The sequence below is a fragment of the Lithobates pipiens genome, unplaced genomic scaffold (assembly GCF_037356315.1).
Source record: "Lithobates pipiens isolate NorthernLeopardFrog02 unplaced genomic scaffold, aLitPip1_a1.2 Scaffold_16, whole genome shotgun sequence".
Classification (NCBI taxonomy): Eukaryota; Metazoa; Chordata; class Amphibia; order Anura; family Ranidae; genus Lithobates; species Lithobates pipiens.
This window is the reverse complement of record NW_027507748.1, coordinates 480598989-480614649: the sequence shown is the minus strand read 5'-3', so window position 1 is coordinate 480614649 and position 15661 is coordinate 480598989. Positions and strand designations below refer to the sequence as shown.

Sequence of the window (15661 nt, the reverse complement as noted above, 5' to 3'; positions counted from 1 at the left end):
TGAAAGAAAGGATAGTGCACGAGGAAGCCACGATTCAACTTTTTCAGGACCTTTCACCCATCACACTTAAAAATAGAAGAGCACTACGTCCTCTATTAGAAGTGCTGAAACAAAAAGGTATCAACTACAGATGGAAATTTCCATTTGCACTGCAAGCAAACTTCCTGGGAAAACAACATGTGCTAAAAGTCCCCGATGACCTAAAAAAATTCTGTGAGGACCTACAGATTACACAGATGGACCTCCCGGACTGGTATGCTGAATTCCTCACGCCACCTGTGATTAACAACCCACAATTCTCAGCGGAACCCCGCCACACACGATCGCCTTACCAACTTGGCAAGCATCGCAGAAGTACTGACAGAAGCAACTTTGAGTCCCCGGCATCCTCTAAGAGTGCTAAGAGCCCGAGAGGAAGGGAGCCAAGAGACTACTGAAATGGAAAGACCCTCTGCAATATACATCTTGGCCTGTTGCGAGTTGCTGTTACCCAGTTCCCCTAATACAGCTCTTTGCTAAGATGATACCCACTTTATTTTGTTTTTGTTTGTTTTTTGGATAAATCGCCCATTATCTCATCCAGACGGCTGTCACAATTTTATGGTAACGAGGGGGCACACCACCTTAAAGGTTAAAAGTTAAACTCCGGAGGCTACTCCTTGAGACCTTTATCTGCACCTATGTCAACCTACCTACAAGAGGGGCTTTTTTTTTTTTCCTTTTTGTTTTTGTTTACCTGTTTCTTCCCCAACCAAGGTTTGAGAACTGTACCCTGCAGAAAGACTACAGTGACCTGCGGCAACACCATATACTTCTATCCTGTTATGCTCTAATTTTTGTCTTTTATTTAGGTTCTGAGAATGGCAACTTTGTTAAGTGGCTTGAATACTGCCGTTTGCACGTATCACATTCCTCTACCTTCCTCAAGTTGGTGTTTCTCTATTGACTGCGGAACTGTGAGTAACATTACCCGGGACACTGCTTTACATTCCTCTCCCTCTCAAAAATTAAAAAGGGGAAAGGCATATCCTAGAGGCTCACGGCAGGACGTAGCAACAGTCCTATCCTAAAAACACCATTTAATGCACCTTGTCTCTACCTTTTTACGTACAGCCCCGGCAACTGCTAACGTAGATAACACTCACTGCCTCGCTATGATATGCTTCGCTCTAAGACTGTAGGAGTGGATAGGGACTGTGCAGGACGGAAACCAAACTGCGCCTTACTGCAGAAATTCCCCTGTTACTGCTCCTGTGACGCCCCTGCATGCTGTGGTACACTCACCGTTTGCTTGGGGTCTAGACTACCCCTCAATTATACAGGGGTGTATACTCCTCACTATGTGCTGAGGAGTGTTGAAGTTAAATGCTCAGGATATGGGTTGAAAGTTTACAGTTATTTAAGCTAATATCTGTTATACAGCTTGGCGCCTAAGCCACAGTTTCTTAAGAACGGTTTTACAAAGTGTTTATAATGTTATTTTACTCTGCAAACTGGTTAACTGTGACTCGCACAACCCCTTCTCCTCCCTCCAGCCCTTTACCCAAGTCCTCTATAGTCTATAATAAATGCCAATGGATGGTCTCAGACACCTTGCTTACAGTTAACCTCTTGATGGGGTCTAGAACCGTGAGATGTGCCGGGCTCCTCTATTGGTCACCTCCATTACTGCTACAGAGCGGTTAAAGGAAATAGACGCTTTTAGACTGCTCATTGATCACCTCCCACTCTCCTCCAAAGGGAAAATACCAACTCTTACGCGCATTACTTAAATCCCAAATTGACCCACCACCAACTGGTGACTAGTGGGTACTTTCCTTCTTATCCCTTATCTAGTTACACCCCCCCCCCTTCCCCCATATTTTACCCCCCCCCCCTCCCCCCTTTTGTTTTTGTTTTTTTTCTTTTTTTTTCTTTTTTTTCCTTTCTCTCCCTTCCTCCACGCACGTACGCACTCTTTTTCAGTCCCAAAACACTCCACCCTAGCACTTTCTAAGTCACCAGTATCTCTCGTGAAAACCATCCACAGACACAGCTTCTCCAGAAACCACCCATCCTAACCCAACGGCAAAAATGGCATATGCTTTTTTAGGGAAAACACCAACTATTATCTCACATAATGTAAATGGTCTGAATATACCTGAAAAAAGGTCTAAACTGTTGAGAGAACTTAAAAAAGTGCGCCCTCTAGTCGTATTTCTACATGAAACCCATTTTAAAGACAAGAGTATTCCTAAACTCACTGACAATGTATTCACAAAAGTTTTCCATTCTACCAACCCTCTTGCCAAAACGAAAGGAGTGTCCATACTCCTGAACAAAGATGCACCCTTTGAACTGAAGCACCAACTTACTGATCCCGAGGGAAGGTATTTGTTTCTGAAGGGCACCTGGGAGGGATCCCCTGTAACACTTGCCAATGTGTACTTCCCGAATACCTCCCACGCGCCATTTTGTAGCAAAATAATTGAAGAACTTAAATGGTTTGCGGAGGGATGTGTCCTTTTGGGTGGAGACTTTAACATCCCTCTCTCCCCCCTCAGGGATACTTCTTCTGGACACACCCATGTCAGTTATAGGCTTCTTAAACGAATAAAATCGCTGCTACAGTCTCTGGCACTGGTTGATGCATGGAGATCTGTGCATCCGTCAGAGAGGGACTTTACCTTTTTCTCCGCACCTCACAAACGATACTCAAGAATTGACATGATATTTGTCTCGCAAAGGGACCTAAGCAACTTACTCGCAGCTGAGATAGGAATTATTGCCCTCTCTGACCACGCACCCACAGCTATCTCAATAGAACTGGGTGCACACCGCAAATCTGCATTTAATTGGAGACTCAACCCTGCACTCCTTACTGATCAAATTGTGAAGGATGACATCCACAACACGATTACTACATATTTTCACAACAACGACACTGACACGAACCCGCTGACTAACTGGGAAGCTCACAAGTCAGTGGTGAGAGGTGAATTTATAAAATGGGGCGCCAGGAAGAAAAGGGAAAGAGAAGGAGAAATTACAAAATTAGCCCAAAAAATCGCTAACTTGGAATTGCAACACAAACATTCCCAATCTCTCAGGGTAGAAGAGCAACTGACTGATTGCAGAACGGCATTACGCCTTCTACTAGATCTCAAAATCAAAAGATCCCTTTTTTTAAAAAAAAACATTTTTTTACGAACATGGGGATAAGAGTGGGAAACAACTAGCTAGGGCCCTAAAGGAAGCAACACTATCAAGCCATATCCATGCCATAAAGGATAAGGAGGGGACTTTGAAGTACAAATCTAAAGAAATGGCAGACCTGTTTCACAATTATTATGCCAAATTATAAGATCTGCCGGCTCAACACAAACCACCCCATATAACACAGACAAAACAAGGATCAATTACAGACTTCTTGGAAAATAGTAAATTGCCCTCCCTGTCAAGCGACGACACACGCAAACTAGATGACCCTATAGCTATATTAGAAATCTCAGACGCAATATCTGACTTACAAACGGGAAAGAGCCCTGGCCCTGATGGTTTTACATCACAATACTATAAGACGTACACAACATCTCTCTTGAAACCCCTTCAATCTGCTTTTAACTTCCTAGCAAAAAATAGAAACAACTCCAACTCATTCCTAATGGCACACATAGCTGTGATCCCCAAACCTAACAAAGACCACTCTGAATGCGCAAACTTCAGACCCATCTCCCTTCTAAATGTTGATCTCAAGATACTGGCCAAAATACTTGCCAACAGATTAAAACCCCTCCTAACACAGATTATAGGCCCTGAACAAGTAGGATTCATGCCCGGTAGAGAAGCTCGTGACAATACTACTAAGGCTCTGAATCTAATCCATTTTGCCCACAACTCTAAAACAGCCGGAATATTGCTTTCTACCGATGCAGAGAAGGCTTTCGATAGAGTCTCCTGGGACTACATGATGGACACCTGTGCCCATATCGGACTACGGGAAAATATGCTGTCATGGATCTCAGCACTCTACCAGAAACCCCAAGCCCAAATTAAAGTAAATAACACACTATCTGACCCCATCTCGATTCACAATGGAACACGCCAAGGATGCCCTCTATCTCCACTTCTCTTTATTCTCACCCTAGAACCCCTGATAAGAACAATCAACTTACATAGAGATATTCAGGGCTTCACAGTAAACAATAGAGAATACAAAATAGCCGATTATGCGGATGACCTCTTATTCTTCATCACCAATCCACATATATCCCTACCAAATCTTCAGAAAGTGTTTCAAACCTTTGGGTTCATCTCCAATTTTAAAGTGAATCAATCAAAATCTGAAGCACTCAACCTCACCCTCCCGCCTGACCAACTCCAGAGATTGAAAGACAACTTCCCTTATAAATGGGAACAAACCGCACTCAAATATCTAGGTATAAACTTAACTAGCAACCTCGACGCCTTATATAACGCCAACTACAAACCACTATTATCCGCTATAACAAAAGACCTACTTAGGTGGCACCCGAAAAAATTCTCATGGTTTGGTAGAGCGTCCATTCTGAAGATGACGATACTATCCAGACTTTTATACCTATTTAATGCTCTACCCATAAGAATCCCGGAAACATTTTTTAGCACTCTCCTTAAAGCACAGAGAAACTTCCTCTGGGCAGATAGAAAACCCCGAATCAATTTTGCCCTTCTAACACTTCCCAAAAGTAAAGGGGGTATAGGCCTCCCGGATTTTAAGAAATACTTCCAGGCTGCGCACATCACCAGACTCATAGACTGGCACTGCCATGGCCCTAACAAAGATTGGGTCCAGTTGGAAAGCAATTTAACCTTACATAAAACGCTTTATTATCCATGGTCCAAACACTCCAAAAAAGATAAACAGATAGGCCACCCACTGGTTGCAAACACAATCACTATTTGGCACAAAATAGCGAGCCTACACAACATTGCATCCATCCCAGGTCCATTGACACCACTTGCTAATAACCCTGATTTCCCACCGGGCATGCACCATAAACTACCACATGATCTCCTTATTCACCACTGCATGACAAACTCGAAAATCAAAACATTTGATGCGCTTAGCTCTGAGGTGGGCGAGACATTTCCTGGTCTGTGGTTTTACATGCAATTAAAGGACTTTGTGGTAAACGGTAAACACAAATCCAAACTCTGCCTCCCGTTGACACAGTTGGAGTCCATATGCTTAAACAGATCACCGGTAGCCCACACCACATCTCTTGCGTACTCATGGCTAACTTGTATGCCACACGCCGATAACAATAAACACAAAAGAAAGTGGGAACATGATCTTAAAATGAACATTTCTGTAAAGCAATGGGAAAAGGCGTGTATTTTGACACACAAATGCTCATTAAGCTCCAAATACCAAGAGATTTCCTATAAGGTCCTCACTCGATGGTATCTGACACCACAAAGGGCCGGGAGATGGTCTCTCTCCACCTCAGATAAATGCTGGAGATGTAAAACTCGCACAGGCTCACTTCTACATATTTGGTGGGAATGTCCTCTCATTAGCGCCTACTGGGATGAAATTAAGATCTGGATAAAACATATAACGGAAACCAATTTAGAACTAAACGCAGCCGCCTGCCTGATTAATTTAGTCCCAACTACCTTAAGTCGCTACAAAAAATCACTCTCTCGACACCTACTAGTGGCGGCTAAAACGCTCATACCCATCCACTGGAAAACCTCCACAGTCCCAGGAGTTAAGGACTGGTTAAATAGGGTACAGTACATTTTTAAAATGGAGGAAATAGCGGCAATGAAAAAAGAGAACAGCCTATCCTTCAATAGAACTTGGCAACCTTGGCTGGCCTTTACACTCTCGCCAGATTATCAATTACTCATGAGTTAAACTTCCCTTATCCATTACTCTACAGAAAAGAAGGTAATAGTAAGGAGGAAATAGAAGAGCTGTGTTATACATGTCTCTATTGGACACACACTGAACCTAAGGAAATGAACCCTAGTGCGATGGTACCCCCCCCCCCATGACTACCAACCCCCTTTATCCTGTACCCCCCTCTCACCCTTCCCCCAATATATAACCTACCTTGTGATATCACTAGTTTATACGCTTCTCTATTTATCTTTGCTTTCTTTTTTTTTTCGTTCTAATTGAGATACTAAGTTACAACACTACTGCTAACTAATTGTATCAATGTTTGTATACATACCATTGTTGATAACATGTATAATTCTATGCTAATTGTAAACCTGAATATACTCTCAATAAAACCTTTTTTGATTGTGAAAAAAATATAACGGGTCTACTTCCTGCAGAAGGCAACTTACACCTTCGCGACTTTCTAAATTAGAACAAGTGGCTCAACCAAGTAAAACTTGGCTCAATTAGACTTCTGGATCACATATCAATTCCTGCTTGAGACACTTCCTATTTTCTGTCCCCAGAATGGAAGACCTTTGTCTTCATTTAACCCACTGGGTCTTCGGTAAGTCAAATCCCCCCTTCCAGCGCACTCCTTCCCAGGATCTATAATATCTTACTATCCATAGATGCAGACTACAACTCCCCCTTTTAGGAGAGATCAGAAAAGAAATGAGAAATTACCCTTCCATCATAGCAGGATGAATGCATCCTATATTTTGCACATAAATCCTTGACAGCAAATACATTTTAGGAACCAGGGAAAAGATACTCACCAGATGATTCAAAGTGCCCTAAGGGTTACATAAATCAACAAATCCTGGAGATCTTCTGTTGCTGTAAGGCTGAATCAGGCATGATGTTGCATGTCTTTTGGTACTGTCTTAAACTGCAGCCATTCTGGAATGTTGTTGTAGAAAAGGTAAAGCAACCGCCTATTTAAGCCAGTAGTCAGAACCATGAAGCCTGCTTACTTCATTTGATGAACAGACATGCTTCTAAGTAGAGGAGATCTTTAACAGTTCAACAGCTGAACACAGAACGTGCTCACATTCCTCTCTTGTGGAGGCAGAATTAGCCACCCAAAAACACAAATGTGGAACTCAAAAATCAATGACATCCTCCAAATTAAAGATTTAACTTCTATATTGTACAACACGGGGGGGGGGGGGGGGGGATTTAGAAAAGCCTAAATGCCCTGGCTAAATTTGAAAACCACACACCCCAATGTGCAGGTAATGTCAAACTCCCTTCCCCCCAGACTGATGAACTACAATTTTTAGGTCCCTCTCATGGAGCCTAGTGTCTCTGGAGACACTGTTCTTTCTAACTGTATACCCCTTTAGGGTGCTGGATTTAGGGAATCATCCTCATTTGCACTTAGCTGATAGTGTCAGTGTTTATATGACAATAGAAACAGGTCAATGGTAATTTGCAATATACACGTTTCTGGATGTTGGGTGACAACATGAATACAGAATTAGAAAAAAAAAACTCCATAGAAGAATGTAATCTCTTCTTTGTAAAGAGAACATGTACATCACCTAACCTGAGACTATCTGGGAGTAATAAGAGACGCCTGCAGTCTTTTTCTTTATGACCGGTCTTCAATTACCTGAATGTAGCTGTATGTACTGTGCAACTAAAAAATATTTTTATGGCAAATAATGCATGCATTGCACTTTAGAGAATTGAGCTTATGGTGTTCTAAAGCATAGAAGGATCATTTATCCTAACACAATACTACTCTGCTAGTAAACTGTATACTGTATATCTAGGCAGAACCAAAAGAACTATAAAAATGATTATGCTCTTCATCTCATCAAATTGAGATTGCAATATAATGTTACTGCCATACGCTTGCACAATGCATGTATTATATCAAGGTGCCCAACCAGTGGCCCGTGGAGCCCTCTGATGTGGCCCACAACCTCCTGCTTTGGGATGGCAGGGTTGCAAGCCAGAGCACCATCCCAGAGCAATAGTGTTGTGAAAGACGCCAGTGGTAGAGAAACAAGTGGCTGCAGAGCAGAGCCTCATAAGCCAGTACTTCCTGTATAGCATTGGCTCCTGTCACAAGTGGAGTGATACTAAATGCACTCTGCCTGGTATAGCAACAACAAGCGATACCTGAATGGAAGACTTACTAAAGGTAAGTTTATTACTAAAATCACAGTGTATATATGGGCATATTTTTTCTGCAGTGTTTACAGGACTGCTTTTAAACTGATCCGCAGGTGCAACACAGCTGCAGGTTACCTGCACTGTGCCATAGGTTTCTGTTATTAGCTGCAGGTTTGGGGTGCTTTCAGACAGTGCACCACACCTGCAGGATATAATAGAAGTCTATGGCAAAGTGCAGGTTACCTGCAGGAAAGCCAAAGATGCACTGCGCTTGACCCGCAGGGTGGGTAAACCGACGTGAATCAGTGTAAAAGCAGCCTTAGGTCCCTTTCACACGATCCGTCCGACCCAATCAGACCCTGCGGCAGATGTAAACTGAACTGTCCCCTTCCGTCTGGGTGGATCGGAATGGAGGGCCCATAGAGTAGAGTAGGCTGTGTTTTCTCTGCATATATAGCGTAGACAATGACCTGTCATCCACCTGCTTCACTCATTGTGGCCTGCAACCGGTTACCAAGTCACGTAAGTGGCCCCTGCTCTTAAAAGGGTTGAGCGCCCCTGCTATATAATCAGGGATTCAACCAGCCCACCAAGTATGCATTGGGGTTCCTGATGGGATCTGAATTTAGGACATCACAGATGCATGTCAGTATAGGATTGGCGTATTCAAATAGCTGACTTTGCCAATAAAACATTCTACCAACGTAGTTTAGGCTACAAGGCTCAAACATTTTACTACAGAAGACTGAAAAGTCTGCAGATGACTGTTAAATAGATAGATTGTGGAATCCATCTGTCCATTTCACTTCTGTTCCAATATATACTGCATAAAGCAGTGGCCAGAAATCATTTCCCAGAAAGCTCAATAAATAAAAAAAAAATAAACTGTTTTAGGTCACTGCAGGAATAATTGGCAAAAGAATTTAAACTAAGAAAAAAAAAAGGTAAAAAGATGCAAATATCAATATCTCTATGATAATGTGAAGATAAAATGCATTAAATTTACTTGAAGTGTTAAACTATCCATTAAAGACTTACATAATTATGTTCAAAGCACAGTGTAATAATTGCCTGTAAGCCTTTATTTATGGTTAAACGGCATGCAGAGCAGCACAAGCTAGCCCATAAACCACAGCACTTAACTCTCTTTAACTGCATACACTTATGATTAGGCCATATTTCTTGCAACACTACAAAGAATCAAAAATTCTGCTATATCCAAGAATCAAACTCTGCCACTGGAAGAAAGAGCATTACAATATGCACATTTCCCTTGGCTATTCCAGTACTTCCTAAACTCAAATCCCTTATTTGCAAAAGAAAAAAAATACTATTCAATGTGAATAGAATCAACCTTATTCCCCCCTCTATGGAGAAAAAGAAAAAAAGTGTTCATAGGGGTATATTCCAGTAAAACATTGTCAATCTCCAACAATGTTTCACAGAATGATTTAAGTTACTGTACTGCAGCTGAAAACATCTATACAAGTCTATTGCCTAAAGATAAACTCCGGGCACAAAATAAATAATTTGAATATATTTCTCATTAGCCACAATACATATACACCCACTGTGTGGGCACTAAATGCGTTTGTAAACCCAGATATTGCCTTTCAAAAGCAGCAGTGACATCATTAGACATGTGCAATTAGTTTTGGTTTGAATCCAAATTCAGACAAATTTTTGGTTATTTGGGGATTAAGGTGTATCTAAATATTTGAACACATTTTGTTGAAATTCATTTAGTTTTGTTTCATTTATTTGTTTTCTAATGAATTCACAATTTTTGGAACGATTAGAATTCAAATTGACTGAATTGTGATCCACATTCTGTGTGAAGAACAACTGATTGTTAAGGAGCGGGCCAGCAAGCTGACCCCTCATCAGCTGTCAGTGGGTTTCACCACTGACTACTGAGTATAAACAGAAGAAAATTAAAAATGTATGGAAAAAAAAAAACAGCATGGGGGGCTCCCCCCAAAATTCATACCCTTATTCAAGCCTGCAGCCCCAGCAGATCAGTAAAGAGGGGGGAGGGATGTGAGCGAGCACCCCCCCGAACCATACCAGGCCACATGCTCTTAAATTGGGGGTGTCCCCCAAAGCACCTGGTCCCCATATGTTGATGTGGACAAGAGCCTCTTCCCCACCGCCCTTGCCTGGTGGTTGTTGAGGTCTGCGGGTGGGGGAGCTTATTGGAATCTGGAACCCCCCTTTACCACTACCCATTCCCCAAAAAGTGCTCAAAGGGTTAATAAAAACAGTTTTTGTCAAGTCCTTTATTTAAAAAAAATAAAAAAAATAAACGCAGAATCAAAGAAAAAAAAAAGAAAGAAAAAAAGCTTGGTTCCTGTCCAGGGACACAGCCATCTGACAGGTAAACATAGAGTTAGAGGTTACCCGATGATGTCACTGGGTAGCCTCCGACCCTATGTTCCAGAGTGATCCCCTTGCGCTGGTTCTCGGCGACAGGCTTCTCAAACCAGCATGATCCCATCGTGCTGGTTCTCGCACTGGCTGCAATAGTAAAATGTTGCATTTTCCTATAGCTGTGAGCACGAGAAATAAGCGACAATGTTGCCTCTCTAATAAGACCTGCATGCCTTCAGGGGCATACCCTTAGGCCCTTAGGTCTGGTAGGGATTTTAAGGGGAACCCCTACATCAAAAAAAGGCATGGGGGTCCCCCACAATCCATACCAAATCCCTGTCAGAGCATGCAGCCTGGCCGGTCGCCTGCGGGTGGGGGGGTTTATCGGAATCTGGGAGCCCCCTTTAATAAGGGGCCCCCCAGATACCGGGACCCTACCCTATGCGAATACAGTGCCTTGCGAAAGTATTCGGCCCTCTTGAACTTTTCAACCTTTAGCCACATTTCAGGCTTCAAACATAAAGATATACAATTTTAATTTTTTGTGAAGAATCACCAACAAGTGGGACACGATTGTGAAGTGGAACGAAATCTATTGGATTTTTGAAACTTTTTTAACTAATAAAAAAATTAAAAGTGGGGCATGCAAAATTATTCGGCCCCCTTGCGTTAATACTTTGTAGAGCCACCCTTTGCTGCGATTACAGCTGCAAGTCTTTCCACAGATTCTCGATTGGATTCAGGTCTGGACTTTGACTTGACCATTCTAACACCTGGATACGTTTATTTGTGAACCATTCCTTTGTAGATTTTGCTGTATGTTTGGGACCATTGTCTTGTTGGAAGATAAATCTCTGTCCCAGTTTCAGGTCTTTTGCAGACTCCAACAGGTTTTCATCCAGAATGGTCCTGTATTTGGCTGCATCCATCTTCCCCTCAATTTTAACCATCTTCCCTGTCCCTGCTGAAGAAAAGCAGGCCCAAACCATGATGCTGCCACCACCATGTTTGACAGTGGGGATGGTGTGTTGAGGGTGATGAACTGTGTTGCTTTTACGCCAAATATATTGTTTTGCATTGTGGGCAAAAAGTTCGATTTTGGTTTCATCTGACCAGAGCACCTTCTTCCACATGTTTGGTGTGTCTCCCAGGTGGCTTGTGGCAAACTTTAGATGAGACTTTTTATGGATATCTTTGAGAAATGGCTTTCTTCTTGCCACTCTTCCATAAAGGCCAGATTTGTGCAGTGTACGACTGATTGTTGTCCTATGGACAGACTCTCCCACCTCAGCTGTAGTTCTCTGCAGTTCAATCAGAGTGATCATGGGCCTCTTGGCTGCATCTCTGATCAGTCTTCGCCTTGTCTGAGCTGAAAGTTTAGAGGGACGGCCAGGTCTTGGTAGATTTGCAGTGGTCTGATACTCCTTCCATTTCAAAATGATCGCTTGCACAGTGCTCCTTGGGATGTTTAAAGCTTGGGAAATCTTTTTGTATCCATATCCGGCTTTAAACTTCTCCACAACAGTATTACGGACCTGCCTGGTGTGTTCCTTGGTCTTCATGATGCTCTCTGTGCTTTCAACAGAACCCTGAGACTATCACAGAGCAGGTGCATTTATACAGAGACTTGATTACACACAGGTGGATTCTATTTATCACCATCAGTCATTTAGGACAACATTGGATCATTCAGAGATCCTCGCTGAACTTCTGGAGTGAGTTTGCTGCACTGAAACTAAAGGGGCCGAATAATTTTGCACGCACCACTTTTCAGTTTTTTATTTGCTAAAAAAGTTTAAATTATCCAATAGATTTCGTTCCACTTCACAATTGTGTCCCACTTGTTGGTGATTCTTCACAAAAAATGTAAATTTTATATCTTTATGTTTGAAGCCTGAAATGTGGCTTTCGCAAGGCACTGTAGGTTTAACCACTTCCCGACCGCTGCACGACGATGTACGTCGACAGAATGGCACGGGCAGGCATAAGGGCTTACATGTACGTCCTTGCCTGCCCGCCGGTCGGGGGCCCGATCGGGCCCCCGCCCGGTGCCTGCGGCGGTCGGTATTCGTTCGGGAGCGATCCCGGACGAGGGGACGGCCATTCATTCATGGCCACCCCCTCGCGATCGCTCCCGACGAATGAAAATGTCCCGTGACATCATTTCCTCTCCTGTAATGTAAACACAGGAGAGGAAGTGATGTATTCTCTCCTCCGTGTCGGTATTTTTGAGTTGCACCAACACACCACACATACAGTAGAACATGCCAGGCACACTCACACCCCCCATTTACCCCCCCGATCACCCCCCAATTACCCCTGCCCCCCCAGTCACAGTGACACCAATTGCTTTTTTTTTTTCGCATTGGTGTCATTTGTGACTGTAATAACTGTTAGGGCAGTTAGGGTTAGCCCCCTTTAGTTCTAAGGTACCCCCCTAACCCCCCCAATAAAGGTTTAACCCCGTGATCACCCCCCGTCGCCAGTGTCACTAAGGCTGGGTTCACATTGCAGCGGTTTATGAGAACAGATGTGATTCGCACCGCACTGCAGTGCAAATCACATCCGATCTCTGTGCGATTCGAGTTCAGCCATACAGATAGTATGGCTGAATTCGTGTCGCACCCGCCGCACCCGCCGCAAACTCGCACGGGACCCTTTTTTTGGTCCGCAGCAGAATCGGATCGCATGGGTGTTCACACCATGCGATCCGAGTTTGCAGATCGCACTGCGATATGCGAACTGATCTGGGGGTGTCATTAACATTTCACTGACACTCCCAGCAGTTCGCATAGGGTAGTGTGAACTGCCGCCGGGAGGCATGTGATGCGGGAACCCGCTGCGGATTCGTGGCGTTCCCGCATCGCTCCAGTGTGAACCCAGCCTAATAAGCGATCGTTTTTCTGATCACTGTATTAGTGTCACAGGTGACGCTAGTTAGGCAGGTAGGTATTTAGGTTCGCCGCAGCTTTTTATAGCGCCAGGGACCCCCATATACTACCGCATAAAGCCCCCTGATTGTCCCCTAGTTAACCCTTTCACCAGTGATCACCATATAACTGTTACAGGTGACGCTGGTTGGTTAGTTATTTTCTACTTTCCAAAATGGGGTCATTTGGGGGGGGTTTGTGCCATCTTGGCATTTTATGGCCTTCAAAACTGTAACGCCCTTAGAAAGCCTGAAGGCGGTGCTTGGTTTTCGGGGCCCCGTACGCGGCTAGGCTCCCAAACAGTCCCACATATGTGGTATCCCCGTACTCAGGAGAAGCAGCAGAATTTATTTTGGGGTGTCATTTCACATATGCCCATAGCATGTGTGAGCAATATATCATTTAGTGACAACTTTGTGTAAAAAAAAAATTAAATTTTTTTTTGTCATTATTCAATCGCTTGAGGCAAAAAAATAAAATATTCAATGGGCTCAACATGCCACTTATCAATTTCCTTAGGGTGTCTACTTTCCAAAATGGGGTCATTTGGGGGGGTTTTGTACTGCCCTGCCATTTTAGCACCTCAAGAAATGAGATAGGCAGTCGTAAACTAAAAGCTGCGTAAATTCCAGAAAACGTACCTTAGTTTGTAGATGTGACAACTTTTGCGCAAACCAATAAATATACAATTATTGACTTTTTTTTTTACCAAAGACATGTGGCTGAATACATTTTGGCCTAAATGTATGACTAAAATTGAGTTTATTGGATTTTTCTAATAACAAAAAGTAGAAAATATCATTTTTTTTCAAAATTTGCGGTCTTTTTACGTTTATATCGCAAAAAATAAAAATCGCAGAGGCAATCAAATACCATCAAAAGAAAGCTCTATTTGTGGGAAGAAAAGGACGCAAATTTTGTTTGGGTACAACATTGCATGACCACGCAATTACCAGTTAAAGCAGCGCAGTGCCAAATTGTAAAAAGACCTCTGGTCATTTACCAGCAAAATGGTCCGGTCTGAAGGTGGTTAAAAAGTTGACTTTTTAAAGGATAGAGAAAACAATGTTGCTGTCAGACAAACTTAAAGAAACTGTAGATGGTACATAGTAAGCCACACCTTGGACAAAAGCTCTGACTAAGGAATGGGAAGCTAGCGGTCTCTGAAAAAGTATTGTTAAGCGAAAACCTGACCCTTAATGGTCCTCGGACCCAGGATTTATCTAAGCCTGACTTGTAACACCAAGCAATGTATGCTTTCCAGGTGTGGTGATAAACCCTGCAGGTAGGAATGAGCTCAGAAGTGTTTGGATCTTAGTCCAAACCCATTAAAGTTATCCTGCCAGGAAGCTGCCACTGCACACTGCCAGGCATAAGCAACTTTTACATGTGCAGCTGTGAGGCAGTGAATGCTTCAACGGCTTAAGATTGGAGTCATGCAGTGACAGCTTTCTAGTGGGTTAGCTCAGATGGGTATGAACTAGTATCCAGACACACCTGAGCTCATCCCTACATGCCGAAAAAGAGCTGACCTTCAGCAGGGTGGGGTCCATTAAATCTGAAAAGTACCCTGTTCTTCAGGATCTGGGGTACAATAGCCAATCTGTTCTAGCCAGCAACCATGAGGAATGATAAAAACTGGGTCTCTGAGAAAGAAGGTCCAGGCGATAAAATAGAACCAATAGAGGGTCTGTTAGGAGTCTGACCCATGTGGGCCCCCTGGGCTGATTATGTGCAGTGAGACTCACCTGGATGCCTTTCTGCTCTATCCTTCAATGCAGACAAGGTAGAAGTTTGAGAGGGGGAAATGTATAAATGGGATAGAACTGACCCACCATGTCACAAGTGCATTGAATCACTGGATAAAATACCTAAGCTCTACTGCTGGTGATGCTGTCCAAGGCTGAAACCCGTGCTCGTGGCAGGGATGTGTAGTCCCTCAGTACTTCTAACTTTGATAGATATAAGCGGACAACTCAGTAGACTCAAACGTTGAAAATCTTTATGCTATGACTAAGGCCACAGCAGTCATTCACATTAGTTTGTTTTACTTGATGCACTTGTGTAGCCAATAAAGATTTTTAATGTTTGAGTCTACCGAGTTAGTGGGTTAGATCTAGCAACATGATGGCATCCATCCAGATTGAGCTTAGTAGGCATTAAATACAAGACAAGCTCTTTAATTCTCCAGTGAACTCCTCTAGAGGGTCTTTTCTCAATTTCTGTTAGGTGGCGAAATCTGATTGCAAACAATGAGCTTCACAAATGTAATCAGTCGTGTTTAATATGCCAATTCCTCTCCCCTTATCAGCTGGTTTGA

The 15661-nt window shown here is 43.1% G+C and overlaps 1 protein-coding gene across 3 annotated transcripts in view; it reads right to left on the bottom strand.

Annotated features, from left to right (window-relative positions):
* Window positions 1-15661, bottom strand: part of UGGT2 (UDP-glucose glycoprotein glucosyltransferase 2) — a 672069-nt gene that overhangs the window by 259609 nt on the left and 396799 nt on the right. The window lies entirely within an intron of this gene.